This window comes from Mauremys reevesii, linkage group 9, assembly GCF_016161935.1.
Source record: "Mauremys reevesii isolate NIE-2019 linkage group 9, ASM1616193v1, whole genome shotgun sequence".
Classification (NCBI taxonomy): domain Eukaryota; kingdom Metazoa; phylum Chordata; order Testudines; family Geoemydidae; genus Mauremys; species Mauremys reevesii.
Genome location: NC_052631.1, coordinates 69403533 through 69414195, shown reverse-complemented (window position 1 = coordinate 69414195; position 10663 = coordinate 69403533). Strand labels below are relative to the sequence as shown.

General features: G+C 39.0%; 1 long non-coding RNA gene across 1 annotated transcript; it reads left to right on the top strand.

The window, feature by feature from the left end:
* Nucleotides 1–5924: 5924 nt before the first annotated feature.
* LOC120371727 lies at nucleotides 5925–7858 on the top strand. The gene is made up of 3 exons (XR_005584547.1): nucleotides 5925–5972; nucleotides 7659–7678; nucleotides 7777–7858. It is a non-coding gene; the product is annotated as an uncharacterized LOC120371727 (long non-coding RNA).
* Nucleotides 7859–10663: the final 2805 nt, after the last annotated feature.

Genomic DNA, 10663 nt, shown 5'->3' with positions numbered 1-10663 from the left:
GTTATGCTAGTTTAGGACAAGTGGTGGAGAACCCCTTGTAGATGACTGGACTCACTCCTGAGGCGCCTCCTGCTGGTGACTTCTGGGAATTAGCTCAATTTCCAGCCCGGAGCGCCCTCTGCAGGGCAGTGATCCACCTGTTCTCTGGCCCCAAGTCCCTCCCTGAATCCCAGTTCCTTTTAACTGGGTCTCCCCCTCCCAGGGGAGAACCCCCCACCTCACTATCCCCACTTTGCCTCAGTATTGGCTACTGCCCAGTCTCCATCTAGCCCCCATTCCCTGGGGCAGACTGCAGTATAAGCCACTCATCATCAGCAAAGGGGTTTGGACCTGCTGCCTTTGCCTACCCCTGGGCTGCCCCCTGCAATCCCCAGTACCTCTTGGCCTTATGCTAGGCCGCAGCCTGGGGCTTTCCAGGCAGGAGCTCCCCAGCTCCTCTGCCTTTCCCCAGCCCTGCTTCACCCCTCAGGTACCCTGTGTCTAGCTCCCGGCAGCCAGGCCCTTCTCCCTCTACAGCCAGAGGGAGACTGTCTGGGCTTCTGGCTCACAGCCTCTTTATAGGGCCAGCTGGGCTCTGATTGGGGCATGGCCCAGCTGCGGACGCTTCCCCAATCAGCCCAGCTTTTAGAGCTGCAGCTTTTAAGCCCTTTTTGCCCCAGCCACAGCCCTCTCCTGGGCTGTTTTAAGCCCCAAAGGGTAGGAGCGGGTAACCACCCAGCTACACCCCTAAACAAATTACATCTACCAGATTAATGTAGGTAGATCAGATACAAGTACCTAGTGAACACCTAGGGTAGATGGTCTCTGGAATTCACACCCCTGATGAAAATACTTAGAGTGCCATGGGATCCTTCATTACCATGTCCAGAATCTCATCGCCATCCCTATTCCTAAAGGTGGCACGTTAGTACTCTCCTGAAGCATTCATTCAGAGGCAACAGAGTTCCAACTACTTTCTCTCCCGCACCACTACCTCTTTGGAGGGCTCATATTTAAGAATGTGCCCAGATTATTCTTTTTTATTTCATAAGTAAACAAGGTTCAAAAACATTACCGGTCATGAGCAGTAGCTATTTGAAACCACTTCCTCAACCATTTCTAGTCAATTATACATAATCCCTTCTAGCACTGGAAGATATTTTGTAAAAACGCAACCATCCATACAGTATTTAATTTTTAATGAAAGATTTGTGCCCCATTGCTTTGAGAAACCTCTGCCCTGCTAGTCTCATCCTCAATGATGTCTACAAGGGGGTATAAAAAAATCTGAGACTTGCATTAATTTTGAATAACTGAGGTTAATATTGATACTATCAGAAGTTTGCTTCTCTCTTGGCCACATGATAATAGGAATTAGGGTTATCCACAAACTGATGTTTTGGGGATTTTCATTGCTACTCCCTTCAAAGGCTAGTAATAGAACAGGTTAAAAAAAGTTATTTTTCATGAGAAATTTTAAAAAAGGTTATTTCCCCAAAATTTATAATGAAAATTTCAGGGTTTTTTTTCATAACAATTGAATGTTTTTGTATTGAAAAACTATTTTTTGTGAAAGAAATATTTGGTTTGTCAGCAAACAGCAGGAAAATTTCCATCAATATGAAAATTTCCAGCTGAAAGTTTTTTGGGGTATTTATGTTGTTGTCAAAACAAAGTTGTCCAGTTCTAGTTCTTGACTGTCCTTGAAAGTATTCATATCTGGTTTTTGTGATTACTTCATTCTTTGCATTAGTGAAATACCTGAGCATGCTTCTTACAATTTGCTGATTACTTGGTTGTTACAATTTCTTGGGATTATTGTTATCCATACCCCTTTCCCTGAAATGACCTATTTATACAGCCTCACAAGGAATTTCTCAGAGTCTAATACTTCAATCTCGGGCTGTCGATTAGTTGCAGTTAACTCACGTGATTAACTAAAAAAGTTAATCGTGATTAATCACAGTTTTAATTGCACTGCTAAACAATAGACTACCAATTGAAATTTATTAACTATTTTTGGATGTTTTTCTACTTTTTCATAAATATTTATTTAAATTACAAGACAGAATACAAAGTATACAGTGCTCACTTTATATTAGTATTCTATTATAAATATTTGCACTGTGAAATGATACACCAAAAATAGTATTTTTCAGTTCACCTCATACAAGTACCATAATGCAATCTCTTTATCGTGAAAGTGAAACTTACAAATGTAGAATTTTTTTGTCACATAACTGCATTCAAAAACAAAACAATGTAAAACTTTAGAGCCTACAAGTCCACTCAGTCCTACTTCTTATTCAGCCAATCACTAAGATCAACAAGTTTGTTTACACTTACAGGAGATAATGCTGCCCCCTTCTTATTTTCAATGTCACCTGAAAGTGACAACAGGACATTGCATGGGACTTTCGTAACCAGCATTGCAAGGTATTTATGTGCCAGATATCCTAAACATTCATATGCCCCTTCATGCTTTGGCTACCATTCCAGAGGATATGCTTCTCCCTAATTACATTTTGACTGAACTCCTTGGGGGAGAATAGTATGCCTCCCTTTCTGTTTTTCCTGCTTTCTGCCATATATTCCATGTTATAGCAGTCTCGGATGATGACCCAGCACATGTTCATTTTAAGAACACTTTCATTGCAGATTTCACAAAATGCAAAGAAGGTAACAATGTGAGATTTCTAAAGATAGCTAAAGCACTCAACCCAAGGTTTAAGAATCTGAAGTACTTTCCAAAATCGGAGAGGGATGGGATGTGGAGCACACTTTCAGAAGTCTTAAAAGAGCAACACTCCAATGCAGAAACTACAGAACCCAAACCACTAAAAAAGAAATTCAACCTTCTGCTGGTGGCATGTGACTCAGATGATGAAAATGAACATGCATTGGTCCGCACTGCTTTGGATTGTTATTAAGCAGAACCCATTATCAGCATGGACTCATGTTCTCTGGAATGGTGACTGAAGCATGAAGGGACATATGACTCTTTAGCTCATCTGGCATGTAAATATCTTGCAACGCCCTCTACAACACTGCCATGCAAATGCCTGTTCTCACTTTCAGGTGACACTGTAAACAAGAAGCAGGCAGCATTATCTCTTGCATATGCATACAAACTTGTTTGTCTGAGTGACTGACTGAACAAGAAGTAGGACTGAGTGGACTTTTAGGCTCTAAAGTTTTATATTGTTTTATTTTTGAATGCAGGTTTTTTGTTTTTGTACATTATTCTACATTTGTAAGATCAACTTGCAGGATAAAGAGATTCAATTACAGTATTTATATGAGGTGAATTGAAAAATACTATTTCTTTTGTTTTTAAATCCCAAATATTTTTAAATAAAAATAAATATAAAGTGAGCACTGTACACTTTGTATTCTGTGTTGTAATTGAAATCAATATATTTGAAAATGTAGAAAATATCCAAAAATATTTAAATAAATGGTATTCTATTAATATTTAACAATGCAATTAATCACAATTCATTTTTTAAATCGCTTGACAGTCCTATTTCAATCTCTTCTCAACTCTCTCCACCCTTGACATGGTCAAATATCTGTAAATTTAGATTCTCTGGCATACAGAAGTAGATACTCTTTTAAACACTTGATATCCATTGATTTTAAAAATTAACTCAAACTGGATATTTTTAAAAGAATTGTTTCCTTCTACTCAGAAGTTTCCAATTTCTGAATTTTAAGGGATAACATCTAATACACTCAGGGTACTCTACAATGACATCAAATTCTTTAGTCCACAATGTCACAGGGTTGAAACGCTGGAAAAATTAACACAAAACCTCCATCCTGCTTTCAGTGTAACTTCTTACCAACCTAAATTATAAGGTATAAATGTTTCTAAGAAACATAAATATGCAGATCATGGAAACCTGGAATTTTTGCTCTTAACTCCTTTCTCTACCAGAAAAATTAAGCATTAGAAGAAAGTGAGTGCCAAGACTTCCCTAACTTCCTCTATCTAAGTTTAGTTTGACTGAGAAATACTCAACCAGTTTACAAGCATCCATTTTTGACATCTTTATTGTGAAATACTATTATGGAATCTGTTCTTTTAAATAATAAATAAGTTAATAGTCACATTTCAATAAAGTCTACACCTACTCTGATGCTGTTTCTTTGCTTCATAATTTCAGAAATGCTTTATATTCCACCAGCATGTGTAAAATTAATAATGTCTGCTAGGTTTATAATCTTCTTTACAAATTTTCATAGCCTCTTGTGATTTAAATGCTGTGATACTACATTAAATCCTATAAAAACATAGTGTATAGCATAAAATTGTTTTATAAAAGGTCAAACACTGATTTGTGTTGTAATGTGTCATAAAAACTGATCTTGTACATGCCACATGACTATTTTTCAAATATTAAAGTGGTGATGAGTTATATTTTAGTATTATAATCAAATGATGTGGCATTGATGACTCACGTCACTTACACAATACTGTTGTAGCTTGAATCTACTGTTCCCATGCAAAATTATGACAGTTATCAGGGCGTGCAAAAAGCCACATATTAAATGGGATTACCAAAAAAGAATGTGCTGGTTTTGATTCTTTAGATGAACCTGGTTGTTAAAAAGGTTTAGAGGGTGTCACAAGTCCACTGCTAGGACACCCCTTCCTAGCTACTCCAGGGATTAGCTCTTTTTAAGCCCAACGCGCCCTTCCGCTGCTCATCTGCATGCCTTTCCATGTCTCTGCAACTCACAGTGTTCTCTTTTTGTTACTTGGCCCTCCAGGCCCCCAATCCTTCTGGGGTATCACAGTCTCACCATACACGCTGCTTCCCTCTGAAATGTCCAGAGAGTGGCTACAGGCTCCCTCACTGTAGCTCCTTTTTGTTACCAGCTTCCTGGCTTTACAGTAGCCCCTCTTGTTCCTTCACAGCTGGTTCTATCATCATTCAGGCATTACTTAGGCCCCTTGGTTGTGGTCTATCCAGTTAATTGTCCCTCATTAAGCCCTTCTAGGCTACTGTGGAGTGAACCTCCCCATCACAAAAGACTACAAACAAATCAGGGCTTAGGCACTTTGAATGTGGATGTGGGTGGACATTAGCTCTTCAAGGGACTGAGCCAAAGTTCACTGAAGTCAATGGAAAGACTTCCCCTGACTTGTCCTTAGGCTTTGGAACCAGGTCCAAACAGAAGCTTTACACTCTACTCATATTGGGATCAATGGGAACCCCAGGCAAAACCCCATTACCAGCAAGCAGAATGGATGTCCCACATCTGGAAAGTACAGTGCACACTGAAAAATCCAGCCCCCTACCTAGAGAGCCATTTTACAGACATTAAATTAAATGTTCAGATCCCAAAAGTCCTGTAGAATATAAAGGTGATGGGGAGGCAAGACTGGAGCACTGAAGGCCCTTGCTGAGGGCATGTTGGTACTTAAGCGTTTACTGTTCTGGTATGAGCCTATGCGCAGCCAGAGTCCTTGTTTTAGCCCAAATATTATACTTGGAGCTTGTGAATTTTATAGTATATTTATTGTCACACTTGTACAACTGCCTCATCTCGTTAATTTGAACCACTGCTGAATATAGGCACTATTTAACTTTGCAATATTTTATCATTAACTGTCAGGCATAGATTTAGCAGAGTTTTATGACTTTCATGATCAAGGAAGCCACTAAGGGAGCTGGGAAGGAGGAATTTTTTCCTTGGATATGAATAGTGAACAGAATATCAGGGCAATCCTGAATGATCCACTGATCCAGGCTTGATCAATTTTACATTCCCTTATCCCCAGCAGCAGCGACTATCTCTCTGTAAAAGATGATTCTTCCTCTTTTCTTTGGGGAGGAAGGAGGACTTGTCACAAAGTAATCAGAGTAGCTTCACAGTTCTGATGAAAGTTTGTGAAGCTCACAATGGCACAGAATGCTGCAGGAACTCTCTGGACAGTGCTCCACAGCAGTCATAGCAGGGGTGACCCCAGGAGGTACAGAGAGGTGTGTTTAATAATATTGAGATGCCTAGAAGAAACCAGCCATTAATGTAGATTAATTATCTTACCTATAGTTTCCTCCATGGTACCTAATACAGTATCATTCTTTCTCATACACTGTGATTAAGACTGTCCATGAACAGCCATATTTTGTGCTGCCCTCATCTTCAGGCACAATATACCACATTTTGCTCCATTTTGCATTTCAAGGACTTAATACATTTTTAGTATAAAATATTCTAATAGTTCAGAAAAATGTAATTTTGATTTCAGTGTAATTTAAGAGACTCTGGAAAGCATTATGTCCAATGTCTGCATGCTTATTTGTATTTCCTATGGATACAGTGTGTGGCTTGAAGGCTTCTCTCTCTCTCACCAATAGAAGTTGATCCAATAAAAGGTATTACCTCACCCATCTTGCCACCCTATCATTACAAGGCAGATTGCCTTGGGTGCACAAGAAAGTTTACAAAGAGCTTTTTCCCCAGAAACTCTGTCAGAACAGTGTGAGTCTTTGCACACAGGGCCTGAGGCAAAGAACATTCTGGACAACGCAAGTATCTCTTGAACTTGGTGCACTCTGGGCCTGGCCACTAAGGAGCAGAAGGCTTCTGCCAGAGGAAAGAGTACTCTGCAGCCTCTGGACCCACAGATTTTTGAGAGCTGTTGAGTCTTGCTGAGAATAATATAGTGTATTGATTTCTAGAGCTGCTCCAATTTATCTTTGCTATTTATGATGCCATAACCATATCCATGCAAGATTTACCAAGGAATGAGAAATTCTCCCTGGATAGAACTAATTTCCCTTAACATTTTTAGAGAGTTTAATATCAGAAAGAACAAAAATTAAAATTGTATAAGAAGCCTACTATAAGCATAAACACTCTGTGAAACTTCAAACCAAAGCAAAAAACTGATTGTATAGAATAAATGTGAAAAACAAAGAAAAAACCCACAAAACATCCTGCATGGGTCATAAAGCTGAAATTAGCATCCTTGATAAGTACAACAGGCATTTTAAAAAGCCATATGAGCAACAAAATGGAGGGTAGGAATTTTAGATCAATTGTCTTATGGAAAGAACAGTCAATTTTAAAGAAATAAGAAAAAAACATCCTAACCATTAAGTGTCACCTCTGGCCTGGGCAGAAGTGACAAGGCAGAACATCAGTTAATCTCCAGCTTCATTGGAACAGGAGTCTGAATGAACTGAGTCTGAATGATGTGCTGCTCAGTCAGGCTGTAAACCTAGCAGCAGACAGTAAATTTACACCAGCTAATAATGTTTTTAATGGGGCAATTAAAATTATAAGAAAACAAGGAAAAGACATCTTAGGGAAACATGCATAGATTCCCCCATAAATGATTTAGTCAAAGAAAAACAACTTTCATGGGACTGTCAACTTCATCTGCATCTATATTTGCTTTTTTTTAAGTCTGTTTTGATAGTCAATGGCAACTTCTTAAAGACCAAACCAAAAGGAGACAATACATAAAAATGATAAACCCTTCTACAAAAGAAATTTTACAATATTGTATGTGTACTTCCATATCTGAGAAACAAAGACTTTATCTTTAGTTTTTGCCTGTCATATCTATTTAACTCTGAAGCAATTACTCACCTCTTTGAAAGTTAAGCACATGCTTATGTGCTTTGCTGGATCAGGAACATAGACTGTAATCTTTTTAGGTCACAGACTGCTTTACTGTGTGAGTGTACAGGGAATCCTCAGACTTATGACACAACGCAATTCTGAGGAACAAATTGTAAGTCAAAATGTTGTACGTCGAAACCGCTTTTCCCATAGGAATCAATGGTATGAAGTCCACAACAAAGACATGCTTCATAAAATGTACAGAGCAAAACATTTGCAGGCATGGAATTATGAGGTACTACACGAGGTCAATGCCCACGATAAAAGGCATGTATTTCAACTCCTACAGTTTTGATCTCTGGAAATAAAAACACTCACAAAGCTATGACTATGGAACTTGCAAGTTTCCATTTAACTCAGAAGGGATGCATGCAACTGTTCTGGCCCTGTCTTCCACATTTCAAAAGCTAATTGTACATAACTGTAATTGTCAACAGTATAGAAAGCTTTTAAATTTTAATTTTTAAAACAGAAGGGCGATTACTAATCTATGTAGTAATTGCTTATTCTACAATTGGCTGAATATGTATTATAAATGTTATGAAATTAGCATAACATTTATAATACATAAAAAGATGTTTACAGTGTTTCAAAAGTTACACTCAATTCCTTGAAAAATATTTTAATGGTAGGCCACAGATATTTGACTCAAGCACATGGTATTCTACCTATCAAGGAACTTTTAAGAAAATTGTTAATATAAAACTTATCATTTATTTAAGTAGCACTTATCAGGCCATAGTGCTGTGTATCAGCTTTCCAGAATTGCAACATTATTGTAACTCTCCCAGCAGTAAAAGCCGGATACTGCCGGAGTGTGGCCTGTAAATAGTTCATGCTTAATTAATTCCCTGTAATTTTTGTTTCCCTGAAGAACAACTCAGAAGAACATTCCTTTAAGAGAGAAGAGTTTTAATTTAGGAACTCATGCAAGTTCTGTTGTAATTCTTGTGCAAACCAATTATCTCAGCAAATGGTATCTTGAACACCACACGGTAGCATGAAAAATCAGTTTTCTAAAGTTTTAATGTAATAAATGAAGACTTCCTGGAGTTTACAGAGAAGAAAAAAGATCTACAATAGGACTAACAACAGTGTTCAGTGCCTCACCAAGTTCAGTTTTATACATCATGACTTTGCTTTGCAGTAAAAGCAAAAAGTGTTTTTACTTGTTGTTCGTGTCACTTTGCAATGGTGTTTGCTGAGTGGTGTGCTAAAGTAGATCCATTCTTCCCATCACTAGTTGTGGTCCAGGGAATATAGAATTTTAGTTTTTACTACATATGTAGTACTTTCCAGTGGCAGCCTGCAACAGGAGCTACTGCTCAATGCACTTCTAATCTGGCTGGTCCCATGCTCCCCAGCTTGATGGGCAAGATGGAGAGGGCTGAGCTCCTTTAAACATCCCTCATTACCTTCCACTGCCAGAGACTCCACTGGCACATTTGGATGGCTAAAGGAATCTGATGAACTTTGCTCCTGTGGCTTGAGATGTGCTTTAATATCTGGAGTACACGATGATTCAAAGGGCAAAGGTAGATCGCTTAGTGTATTTTCCTTGCATGTGGGAGCAAAAGCTCCTGGTGCGGGAAGTGTACAGATTCTCCATCTACGACCCATTGTTAGAGAGGTGCCCTCCCCTGATGAGGGTTATGAAGCTCTTGTGGAGGTGGCAGAGCCACTTCTAAATTTTCTTTGTACAAATCATAGAGCTATCTGGAGGGCCAAGTCCTGTAGTCTTCATTTGTACCAAACTCCATTTATGGAGTCAGTGGGAATTTTGTTTGTGTTCCAAGTATAGGATTTGGGCGAACAGAAGATGACAACATGAACACATTTAAAATCAATGGCAGTTTGGTTATGGACACCTATAAGAGCAAGAGTTGGCTCTTTATGAACACAGCAGGGCTAAAGTGTGATTTGGACTAAGGATTCCCAATCTCACCCTTACTCAGGCTATTTAGATTTTGGGACTGAGCACTCACAAGCATTAGCAGAGATAGTAGATAGGGAGGCAAAAGTTGGGCAAGGGAATGCCTGGAACTTTAGCTCCATTCCTATTTGCCAGCCAACACAGCTAAGTCAGCTACTAAAGCAGGCTGTAAACTGCACCATCCCCAAAGACGTTGTGTCGCAAACAAACAATCTCCAAATCACAATGTCTCCCAGTGCTCCTGCTGGTGTGCTGCTATTTATGAACCATCCTTCCTACAAGGCTACGTGTAAAGTCCATCTAGCTCTGAGTGAAGCATGACTGCCACCTGCTCCTTTACAATCACTACACTACTTACTATCAGCCGATTACTTTGCAGAGCACTTTGGCACATAATTATGACAGATGCTCTGTAAAACCAAATATGATTTTATGCACTGGATATTAGCCTTAATATCAAACAGAGACATAGAATATAATGGTGTAGAAATTTCACTCATTTTTGTTAATGAGCAATCCATTTTTCTTGGTCAGATAGCAGCCTTATTGATTTGCCACTAGCCTTCCTGGCAAGATAAATTGTTTTTAACTGAAATGAACCTTAGGAAGACTGTTTTCATTTGTTGATTATGCAATTGATGGGGGAAGATCAAAACAGCTTAGCTAGCCTATTGTTGGTTAGAGAAGTAAATATACCTCTGAAGTTTATGTTTTGTTTTTGGTTGTTCAAAATTTAGCAATAATAAAAGTTAAGAAGAATTTTCAACAGCAAAACACACTCACACACACACAAATAGGCCATATCATCATCATCTGATTTTAGTCAGAGTAGCTTCATTGACTTCAGAGCTATGTAATTTTAAACCATGTTAGGATTGACTGGTACAGAGCCTGATCTATGCCCCAGCCCATCATTAGTCTCAAGACCCCAAGAACCCACACAGTTCCCCAGTGGCAGGCCCATGGCCTTCAGTACAGTGTCCAGTCTCTCTCTTCATGGCTCCCTGCAGTGAATCTAGCCAAGCTAGAGTCCTGAAAGAAGTTTGTACTGTAGCCCTTCAGTATGCAATGCTCTCAGCAAGTATTTACAGTGACACAGGCAGCCTT